We start from the raw sequence: 12,343 nt of genomic DNA on the forward strand, positions 1-12,343 counted from the left end.
TGTGAGCCAAACCCTTTGCTTCCAAGTTGGTTTGGTCAGCAGTAGAAAGCAAAACTAAAATAGAAATCAGCGTCAGGAACATGGAACATTGCTATGACTACCATTAGGAATCTCATATAGCAGGGACCTAACTTATTCCCTGGAAAAATAAACCATGATACATGCCCTTTCCTGTGTTAAGTGCTATGGTAAGAGGGAAGAAATAGCCAGTTCTCTGAGCTATATCATTGTTTCTATGTGGTGCCCTGTATATATTCAGAATGTGCAGATAATTTACATATTTTTCTGCTGAGATAGTTCAGAACAAACTTAAGAAAATGAATAGGAATCATGCAATAAATAATACTTATAATTTGTATTAATACCAGTTTTTAGGTGTAGCTATTTTTCACATTTGAAGAAGCTAATTATTAGAGATATGTCTACTCAGGCAAGTGCCTGGTCAAAGAATAGCTACAATAATTCCCTGAGAGTTTTTCCCTTTATTTTCTATGGTTAGCTAATATAGTAATAGTACATCTTAAGCAAAGAGAGAAGTGTATCTACTAACAATAAAAAGTGTGAGCTTAAAGAAAAAAGAGTGTGAGCTTGAAGACTGTGTACTCTCTATGAACATATAATCTAATGTTTTATTTGATAGGACGGTTTGAGAATCTACTTGCATTCTATGTGATGCCTTTTTGAAAACTTTGGCTACTCTTTAAAAGAACCATACATCAGTTATTGGATCAGAACCTGTAAAAATGGGAGGAAGACTGAATATGTTTTGAGTCAATTTAGGGAGCTGATTGGTGGTCAGGTAACGAGGCGTACAAAAGCCAATTGCTCTTTCTTTTCTCATGCATGATGGGTTTCCACACAGGTAATGATATTATTTGGCTTTTGTTTTGAAGAGCAAATGAGAGGTGAGAAAGTGGAGACTATCACCACTCTAGAGGTGGTGGGAGAATGGAGCCAATAAATGAGACGGTCTAAAGTCTCATGCAATAGCCAACTTTATTCCTAGCACCAGACAATTTATACTCTGAGGGTTAAGAGGAGTCACATGAGTAAAGTGTACAATCACAAAGGCAAGTCACATCACGTGGTGGACAAGTCACACATGGCACATAGCAAAAACATGTTTTTCCATAGAGGCATATAAAAATAATAGCCAGTTGTAATGAATAATATGAAATAAACTCATTCTTATCTGCTATACCTGGGATGGACATAAAAGTATAATCCAAGAACAGTTCTGTGTCTTTGAAAAAACAGGTTATTAGACACTAGTTTTGTTTTCTGGAAGTTTTCTCACAAGTATTCAGAATTCTCCTCACATGACTCCATTTTTTGACTGTGTTCCTACAGGAGACCACAAATATAGTTAACATTTAAGATTTTGTGTTGGACAGTCTAGAAAATAACATTTGTTTAGTGCTTTCTATGAGGCAAACAATATTTTTATACACAATTAACTGAATAAGTATAATAACCAATGATGCATTCTATAGCATGCCCCTCTGTTTCTTGAATCCCATAGCCAGAAATCACTATGCATCGGAGGTACTGTCATCTGAAAGCATAGGACAAACAGTAGGGAAGGAACGAGATCATGTCTCCCAAGATGGTGAAACACACACACACACACACACACACACACACACACACACACACACACACTGTGCTTGAAGTAAATGGTTCCAAAAAGGTTACTGTTTAAACCGTAAATATAAACTGCAACTCAAAGCAGAAAGCCCTTCCCGTGCCCCGGTTCATGCATGAGAATAGCGTCCTAGGTATGGAACAGGCTGCCTCTAGTGCTCAGACAAGCCAAGTACATAGCATTCCTTTTTGGTGTGAGGTAAAGAGTATGGTTTAATGCAATTTCAGATGTGATCTTCCTGGTTGTTCTAGGTCACTAGATCTACAAATAGTTTTTTGTTTGTTTTTAATTTTTTGAAATAGGGTTTCTCTGTGTAGCCCTGGCTGTCCTAGAACTTTCTCTGTAGACCAGGCTATCCTCAGACTCAGAGATCTTCCTGCCTCTCCCTCCCGAGTGCTGGCATTAAAGATATGTGCCACCACTACTTGGCAATCTCTCAGCTGAAAAGAATTTTATTTTTTTGAGACAGAGTCTTGTTGTGCATCCCAAGCTGGCCTGATATGCTTGTCCTAGGCTGCCTTTACTCTCTTACTCTGCCTGTCTCAACTGCTTGAGTGCTCTGGGCTTACAGGAGTACACCACCATGCCAGGCTCAATCTCCAGAAAATAGAATGATGTGACAGGTTCCTGGATAGTCACAGGATGTATTATCTCCCCTCTGATGTTCTGAGGGATGGTCAGGTGATCCAGGTAAGTGTTTATCTGGTTGATAGCCAGAGTTGGGCATTTCTAGGCAAATGGGAAGCCTTTGGCTCATTTCTTTTCCATCCACTGTAGGGAGTAAATCTATTTTCCAGGCCAGTTGTCTAACAAACATTTACAGAACACCGCTTCCTACTGATAAAACATCGCTTCATGTGTTCAGGAGTCTGTTTTGGTACCTTGTTTACTTCACACATCAGTTTGTCTATTTTGGGTCCAGGACGATAATTATCAAGGTTTCCCAAAATATTTTGTTCTTTGATATCTGGAAAGAAATGTTTTAACCACACTATTTATGTATTCATTTTTGTTGAAAACAATTTTTTTGTATTGTTTTATAAACCCTAGAATGAAGTCATGTTGGGAATTTTGAGATTGAATTTAGGTTATAGATTTTTCACTGTTGAAGACAAAAGTGTTGACTAGAGAACACAGCTCATTAAAGGTGAAAAAGATTATAATTGTTGTTGAGACAGGATCTGAAGTAGCCCAGGCTGGCCTTGAATGCACTCTGTAGTTTAGGATGACATTGAATTCTTGATTCTTCTACTTCTGCTACCCAAGTGCTGGATTACAAGCATTCACCTCTACTCTTGACTTAAAGGCAAAAACAAAACAAACAAATAAAAAAGAGTAAGAAAACATTAGCAGTAGATTTTTTTTACACACACAAATTCCTAGGTTGCACAGAGTGGTCCTATTTTTTAATAGTGAATGCCTTTTGAATTTTGGTCATATTTTGCTTTTTCCTGATTAAAAATTTTTTTTTCTTCATTATTCAGTTAGAGAAGTTGTTACTTACTCTATTGAACTGAGTTAAATCTTTGTACTGATATGTGATGTCAACTTTGTTTTGGAGAATGGATCTCACTTGACACATAAAAATGCAGTGCTGGAGGTGGGGAGATGTGAGAATTCAGGGTCCAGAATCCACATGTTGTGGTGTTACAGTAGCCTATGTCTGTAATCCACATGTTGTGGTGTTACAGTAGCATATGTCTGCAATCCCACTGCTCCTATGTGAGATGACATGCAAAGACAGAAGAATTCCTCGAAGCTTGAGGGACAGCTCACTTGATGTGCACAGTGGTTTCCTTATTTTTCCTTTCTGGGAGTATAAGCCAAAACAAAGTGCAGGGCTGTCAAACTAAATTCACTATATGAGGATATCATTGCCACTATCATATTTTCCTTACTGTTTCAAATATTTTGGAAAGTAGATGGAGGCTTGACATAGCAGGTGGCTCTTGGGTCCTTCTTTCCCAGACTGGATCAATGCCATGTAAAGTCATCATTTCAACTCACCTAGTTTCTTCCCTCTGTTGGGTGGGAATTGTTCCTTATGGACTGTACATTCTGGTGGTGCTTCAGTATGGCAGCCAATGTGTAGTGTGAGGGAATGCTCCTAATTGATTAATTTCACCAAATCCTGTTTTCTCACTGTGGGCGGGTGGTGGGGGGTGGGGGTGGGGGGCATCTCTGTGACAAGCTGGAGACCTAAGTCAGGGAAGGGTCCTGGGAGGATATGAGGGGAACTCTGGTAGAGACTCCCAGTAGCAGGGGCCATAGTGACTGAAGAGGACAGCCTCTAACTGGACAAGACTCCTAGTCGAGGGAGGGGAACACCAATCCACTTACAAAAACTTCAACCTGAAATTTATCCTAACTACATGATATTCAGGGATAAAGATAGAGCAGCTAGAGCAGAGACTGAGGGAAGGTCCAACCAGTGCCTGGCCCAAGCCAAGACCCGACCCCTGGCACTATTAACGACATTCTGCTATGTGCTATGCTTGCAAGACAGGAGTCAAGCAGCATTGTCTCCTGAGAGGCTCCACCCAACAGTGATTCAAATCAGAGGCTGACACTCACAGCCCAACATTGGGTGGTGCATAAGGAGTCTTTTTTTTTTAATTAAATAAAAAAAGTTATTCATATTACATCCCAATCCGTTATCCTCTCACTTGTACATTTCTATTAGCTGCTCCCTCCCTCTTTCACCCTATTCCCTTCCCTAGACCTGTGACAGACAAGGACCTCTTATGGAAAAGTGGGGGAAAGGAGAAAAGCACCTGGAGGTGACAAGAGCTCCACATGAACACCAACAGAACCAAGCAACCAGGGCGCAGTGGGCTCGCTGAGACTGAAACACCAACCAAGGACCATGCATGGACTAGACTTGGCCCCCTACTCAGGCTTCATGTGAGTCCTCTAGTAAGGGGCCCAGGGGCACAGGGGCGCAGGGGCACAGGGGCCCAGGGGCCCAGGGGCCCAGGGGCACAGGGGCACAGGGGCACAGAGGTACAGGGGCACAGGGACTGTCTGCATTATGGACTCTGTTGCCTGCTTTTTGATCACTTCCCCTTGGTGGGACTGCCTTGCCAGGCCACAGGGGAAGAGGACACACACAGTCCTCATGTGACTTGATGAGCTGGGGGGGACGGGAAAGGGATCTACCCTTTTCTAAGGAATAGGGGAGGGGAGAGTGGGAGAGGGAGGAAGGGTGGGAGTTGGGGGGGGGGAGAAGAGGGATGGGGCTACGACCAGGGTGCAAAAGTGAATAAGGAAAAATTTTGTTTTCTCTTTCTAGATTGCTTTTGGTTAGCTGTTCAGGTTCTTCACGTAGGCCTCTAATTGTTTTCAGTTTCTCTCCTAGTGTGCATGCTTCTTTTTCTGTTCTTCCTAGAGCGTCTTCACTTAGTCATTTATCTCTTCTACTGACCTGCACTTTTGTTTTAAGTGTTTAATTTCACAGAGTCCTTCTTGTTCTCTGCTTGCTCTGTCTAAAAGCGCAAGTACCTTAGCTTGCACCTATTCCTGGAGAACAACTGCGCTTCTCCTGATCCGCATATAATCTGGATTACTGTGCTTCTATCTTAGCTCTTTTAGTTTCTTTCATGACAACTTTTTTATTAAATGACTGATCCTCCTCATTCCCACTCACATTTAAGAAGAAAGCGCTAAAAAGTCTGATTGAGATATCTTTTAATTTACAAGGGTCCCCTCCTCCAGGGGCTCTTTGTAGAATGCGCAGACTAGGATGGTTTCCGAGTAGGCCCCTACACCAGTCTGTAGGATCCTTTCGTGACAGGCTGCTGTTTCTTATCCACTCTTGTCCTGGAGGGTGAGGCCTGGTTGAGGCACTGGAGTGAGGTGGGCTCTGGGTGGCTGCCACTGTCACTGTGCTGATTTTGAATGTATTGTTAGCTCTTGGTTTCACCTTCCTCTGTGTCTTATGCCTTAGATTGTTCATATTAATTCTTCCTGCAAAAACAAAAACAAACAAAAACACCCTCAAAACAACAACAGCAACAGCAGCAGCAGCGGCAGCAACAACAACAACAACAACAACCTCCCTTCCATAAGGTGCACAATGGACATTTCCCTGGGTTATTCAATTTCACTAGAGAACGTGGAATTTTAACGATCTGCAACAGTTTAAGTGAACCCCTTTGTTCAGTCCTGAGTTTTACACTTTGATTATTTTCTTTTACTATTTTTCTTTTCCCCCTCTACTTCTCCTCCTGCTCTTCTCCCTCTTGTCCCCCCTCACAGACCCCAGGTTTATCACATGATACACAAACATGATGCTCTGACACTGAGCTATGCTTACAGCCTCAGACTTCACTTTCCGTGAGACCTGCTTCTGCCATGTTGCAGGTCTTGCAGCTGTGTGCTTGGCTCATTACAAGAGGGTGAAATTGAAACAGTAGCAAGTGTGCCAAGTTGCTTATTCTTTATTTACCTTTCATTTTCCATAAGCCATTGAAATCAAGGTTGGTATTCCCCCCCCCCCCCCCCGCACCCCCCACCTCCCTTGTAGAATAGACTTTTGTAACTTAGGGACATAGTTTTCTCTTAAAAATCTTACAGCATGATTGACACTTTCTTCTTTAAGACTAAATGAACCACAAAACCCAGCCTTTCCATAAATTACCAAGTAATTTAGAACTTTATGTAATATGATAAGTTGAAAATGTTTTTAATAACAGTTCTATTCATTCATGTCTTGGTGTGTGGTAACCTTGGCATTAGTTGCTAAATCTTGTCCTTGTGGGACTCTGACAGAAACCATTAATATGCTATTCCTCAATCTAAAATTCTTCTTTAAATTGAGGGTACCTTCTGCCTGAATCTTAATTTGTAAGGTTTCAGCTGCTGCTGACTTGAGCTCCGTGCCTGCCTGGGTGCTGCCATGCTCCCTGCCATGATAGTAGTAGGCTCTAGCCCTCTGAAGCTAAAATATTACTCACCATTGTCTAAGAAACCACTCAGATATAAGACAAAAAGCAAATTACGATGTAAACAATGTAATGGGTAGAATGGCAGGCTGTAATAAATCATTACGAAGCAAAAGAGAAGTCAATTCATAAATATATCACTAACCCCCTCCCCTTTTGTAGCTGCCACACTGTCCAGCTGTAGGTGATGGCAGCTCTTTGGGTAGTGGTCATTTGTTGTCACCTTCAAAAGGCACAACTACTAAGCAAATGACTTGCTATAAAAAGGAGACAACTTCTAAAGAGGAAATGATGAAACAGCAGAGGAAGTGGATAGGAACAGAAAGAAAGATGTCAGCAGTTTCATTTGAGAGTAATATAATTGAGGTCTCAAGTGTCTGAGGTCACAAAGAATCCAGGAGAAAAAAAAATCCCTCTCCATTCTTCCTCTTTTACAGAAGGACCCCCCCCCAAACAAAACAAAACAAAACAAAAAACAAAAAAACACAAACAAACAAAACAAACAAACAAAAAACAAACAACAACAACAACAACAAAACCACTTGAGATCATTACTTCATCATTTATGGGTTGGTTTAGAGGCCGCAATGGCGGATTCATCATTTACTGTAGCTGTGCTCAAAAAACAATTCTAAACAGCACTGCTGCTTCAAAACCCACTAGAATCTCTACGCTAAATAAGTCTGACTATTTCAAGGTAGTCCACTGGTGGAAAATTGAAAGCAATTGTGGCATTTGCCTGTGGGAAAAGAAGGTAAGTAAATATGGGAATCACACAGCTTATTTACCCCCTACAAGCAGACAGGTATTTGTTTGCTGTTGCTTTCTTAATGCAGTTAATTCACCATATAAACAAACTGAAAGAAAAAACCCACATGATTATCTTATTAGGTACTGAAAAGCGTTTGACAAAATCCAATACCTCTTCATGATAAAAGTCTTGGAGAATTCAAGGATATGGGGACATACATGCACTTAACAAGGCCATTTTATAGCAAGCCATCAGCAAATTAAATGGAGAGGAACTCAAAGCAATTCCATAAAACTGAAAATTTTATATAAGGCAAAGAACACCATCAATAGGACAAAACGAAAGCCCACAGAATGGGAAAAGAGCTTCACCAACTCCATATCTGACAGAGAGCTAATATGCAAAATACATGAAGAATCCAAGAAACTAGACACCAATAAACTATATAATCCAATTAAAAATGGAGTATGGACAAAACCAGAGAATTCTCAATAGAGGAATTTGAAATGGCTGAGAAACATTTAGAGAAATGTTGAACATCCTTAGACATCAGGGAAATCCAAATCAAAACAACTCTGAGACTCCATCTTACACCTGTCAAAATGGCTAAGATAAAATGTGCGCACTCACACGCACACACACACACACACACACACACACACACACACACACACACACACACGATAGCTCTTGCTGGTGAGGATGTGGAACAAGGGGAACACTCCTCAACTACTGGTGGGAGTACAAACTTGTATAGCAACTATGGAAATCAATATGGCGGTTCCTCAGAAAATTGGAAATCATTCTCTCAGACCTAGTTATCCCACTCCTGGGCATATCTCAAAAGGATGCTCCATCCTACCACAAGTACACTTACTCACCTGTGTTTATCCATAGGATGGATAAAGAAAATGTGGTGCATTTACACAATGGACTATTATTCAGCTGTTTAAAACAATGACATGATGAAATTTGCAGGCAAATGGATGGAACTAGAAAAAAAAATCATCCTGAATGAGGTATCCCAGACTCAGAAAGACAAACATGGCACGTACTCACTAATAAGTGGATATTAGTGGTAAAGGATAACCATGCTACAATCTACAGACTCAGAGAATCTAAGTAACAAGAAGACCTTAGGGTGAGATGCAAGGATCTCCCTGGGAAGGGGAAATAGAATAGATTTCAATGGTGGGCAGGTGTGTGTGTGTGGTGGTGGTGGGGGAGGGAGGGCTTCAGAATAGCCAGGTTCAGGTGATGCTGGTGAGGGAGGGAGAAAATGTTGGTGAAAGCAACTGGAACTTGCAGGCTTTGAACTTTTTCAAACTTATTTTATTTGGGGTTCTTTAATGCTTGTTATGCTTCCCTTCCAACCCACCTACCTTAGAAAGGAGGGAAAAGAGGTTCATGGCAACGGGAGAAGTAGACCTTACTAGACTCAGTTCCTTGGAGCGATTCCACTGGCACAGCCGGCAGGGCTCCAGCAGACCTGTTAAGCAGCAAACCAGCAAAGGTGACTGCAGCTGTGGCCGCCTGAACCTGGAGCAGCAGATGGAACCTCTAAGTCTTCTCTGGAATAGTTCATTCTAGAAGTGTCTTGAAGTGGAGTGATGAATAGTCAAACAATAGGAAATGAGGCCAAGACCAAAAAGCCAAAAAGCCTAGCCCCCCATATATATATATATCTTGTGGTGCTTCCTCTTCTAGTGGGCAAAAACTACCTTTTCTCTCACAAGTCTGTTTCTGGCAGAAAAACACAACACACTCATACAAGTCTGTTTCACATCCTACACTTAGGATAAAAACAAAAACACATTTACATCCAATGCAGTAACTGGCAGGAGGCGTTTCAGAGGCAAGGTAGAAACCCAGCGCAAAGGAAATTTCCTGGAATCTATGAGAGTAACACCAGCTGAGACTCCTATAATGGAGGACACTAGAGCCTGAATTGGCCATCTTCTTTAACTAGGCAAGGCCTCAAGTGGAGTGACTGGGACACCATACCAGCCACAAAGCCTTTGACCTACAGATTGTCCTGCCTGCAGATTGTTCTGGGACTGGAGCCTAGCAGCGTTGTCATCTAAGACACCAGAAAGATTTCATGCGACAACTGATGGTAGCAGATGAAGAGTCCCATATGCAAATGTTAGGTGGAAATTGGCTGAGTCCTGAGGAGAAGGGGGGAAGGGATGGCTGGAGGAGCCAGAGGGATCAGGAACACCACAAGAGCAGGGCCCACAGAATCACCTGATCAGACTCGAGTGGCCTCACAGAGGTCACAGGATCCCGCAGGGGTCTGAGCGAGTCCTCTGCATATACGTTATGGGTGTGTAGCTTGGTGTCTCTGTGTCCCAATGGTAGGAGCTGTTTCCGGCTGTTTCGCCTGCTTTTTTGAGACTCTTTTCTTCCTATTGGATTGCCTTGTCTACACTGATGTGAGAATATGTGCCTGGTCTCGTTGTGGCTTGTTATGCTGCGTCTGGTCCCTGGAAGGATTGCTTTTTGTTTTTTTGTTTTTTTTTTTTCTGAGGGGAAGGAAAAGTGGTTGGATCTTCTGGTGGAGAAGGGAGAGAGGGACAGACTGGGGAGAGGGGAGGGAAGGAAACTGTAGTCAGGATGATATGAGAGAAGAATTTTTAAAAAGCTGAATGTTTAAAAAAAGAGGCTTGTTGTGAAGCTTCAATAAGATACTGTATATACAGTACATATTATAAGTCCTGCATTTAATTAAGAACTCAAATTCTAACTGGTATTTGATAGTTCTGAGTGTTAGGTTATCTCTGCTGGTGAAATGAACCAGTTCAAATGAAATTAAAGGGAAAAAATGCAGATTTACTGTGGGTTGCTCTCTGGTGGGTTTACGTACCTCACAGGAGGGGGTCAGTGAAGTCCCAAGTAGAGGGAGACATAAAAGCGAGGAGGTAGGGCAGAGAGAAAGTGGTCACACAGAAAGAGAGAGGAGAGAGGAAATTCAGAGAGAGAGAGAGAGAGACAGAGAGAGAGAGAGAGAGACACAGAGAGAGAGAGAGTCAGAGAGAGAGAGAGAGAGAGAGACAGACAGACAGACAGACAGACAGACACACACACACACACACACACACACACACACACACACACACACAGAGACACAGAAACACAGAAACACAGAGAGACAGATCCAAAATGTCTGGATTATACAGATTCTGGAGGAGAGGAAGCCCCACCTCTGGGCTGGAAAGTTCAGGGTAGAGGGCTGGGTGTGCCAGTCATGCACTGTAACAGGTAGGGTCTGAGGGATTCTGGGAGAACCAGGGTCTCTTTGGTTAAATGGGCACCTATGCCACTTGTCCTGGGTCTGAATCCCAACACTGAGGAGGCATTTTAAAAAACAGAAATATCTAATTTTCTTGTAGCATGTATAACAGAAGACAATGAGAACTAGACACATGTCAAATGTAGCATTTTATTGAACATACTATGCAAATATATGATGAAATAAATGTTCTTTCTTTGTATTTTAGAGTAGAAGGTGTGACACTCTTGGTCTCAGTGTATACAATTCGCTTACTACGTGATGAGGTGTATTACCATTGTTACTAGGGAGTATCAATAGCTGCCTAACAAATATCTATACAATTAAACTGAATTAATCAACATTTTTTTTTTTTGTTTCTTGAACACAGGAATATGAAATGTATGATCATATAAAGTAGTGTCAAATCAGTTTTGGAGATTCCTTGCCGCAAGAATCTCTGCCACATAGAACTCTCTGATGCAAAGTGTTCAGGTAATGATAAACAGGAAGAAGTGACTTATGGGCAACCCAGCTGGGGGAACTCCAGAGGCTGAAGGGGAAGTTCCTGGGAGAGGAGGGGCTAGGCTGGGAGTTGCAGGCCACTTTAAATTACCACATGTCCCTTCCTAAGTAAAGGAGACTCTTCACCAAACAATAGATATCTGTGTTTTCTCTGTCTATCTTGTTCTTGCTGTGCATGGAAGTCAGATGCTACCGTGTAGGGTGGATCTTCTTTCTTCCATACTGTGTACACCCTGAAGTCTGTTTCTGAGCATGGGCACTGGATAGCTCTGTGCTTGTTGTGTCACAGGTCATGGTGAGTTTAATCAGCTGTCATTGGTTTCATGCTGGGCTAGGGTTACAAAACATTGTCGTTTTGGGGGGACAGTGTATCTTTACTGCTCTTCAGAGCTGACTGCAAACATTGTTATCCTGAAAATAGATACCTGTGACAGAGATATTAATCAAAATTGTTTCTGATTCTAAAAATTACAAGGTGATAATTTTTATAGCTTTGTGCCAATTATTCTTAATAATCAGAGAAAAGCAAATCAAATTCATAGTGAAATACCATGATATCGACAGAGATGTCAATATGGCAACATCATGCATTGGAAAGGATATTGAGAAACAGAATTTTATGCAATGTGGGTGGAAGGGTAAACTTATGCAACCATTTTGAGATTGGTTCGGCATTATTACTTACTAAAGTTGACCTGTATGTATCCTAAGACATAACTTCTTAAACTGTGGGTCATGACCCCATATGAGATTGAGTCATTGAGTGGGACGGGTTACAAAATAGTAAAATATTTGTAAATGCATAATGAGGGAAAATTAATTCACAATAAAACATATAGTGAATCCAAAGTGTTTCTTGCTGTGCCTGCCCACATTTTGTTGTATAATTTCATTGCGTTCATGATTTTAAAACACACTTTGCCCTGTGCATGTCTTACAGTGCTGTGATGGCTATGTTTAACTGTCAACTTAACGAAATCTAGAACAGTGGTCCCTAATGCTGTGACCCTCTGATACAGGTCCTCGTGTTGTGTTGACCCCCAGCCATACACTATTTTTATTGCTACTTCATATTTGTAATATTGCTAAGAAGATGGGTCACAGTCCCTATACTAATGAACTTCTGAGTGTGGCAAGTGGCATGATGCACAGAAAAGGAGATGTGAGGGAGAAGGAGGACCAATGAGACTACTGGAGAGAAGGGAAGA

Source organism: Acomys minous (genome assembly GCF_964271855.1).
Source record: "Acomys minous genome assembly, chromosome: 11".
NCBI classification, from domain to species: Eukaryota; Metazoa; Chordata; class Mammalia; order Rodentia; family Muridae; genus Acomys; species Acomys minous.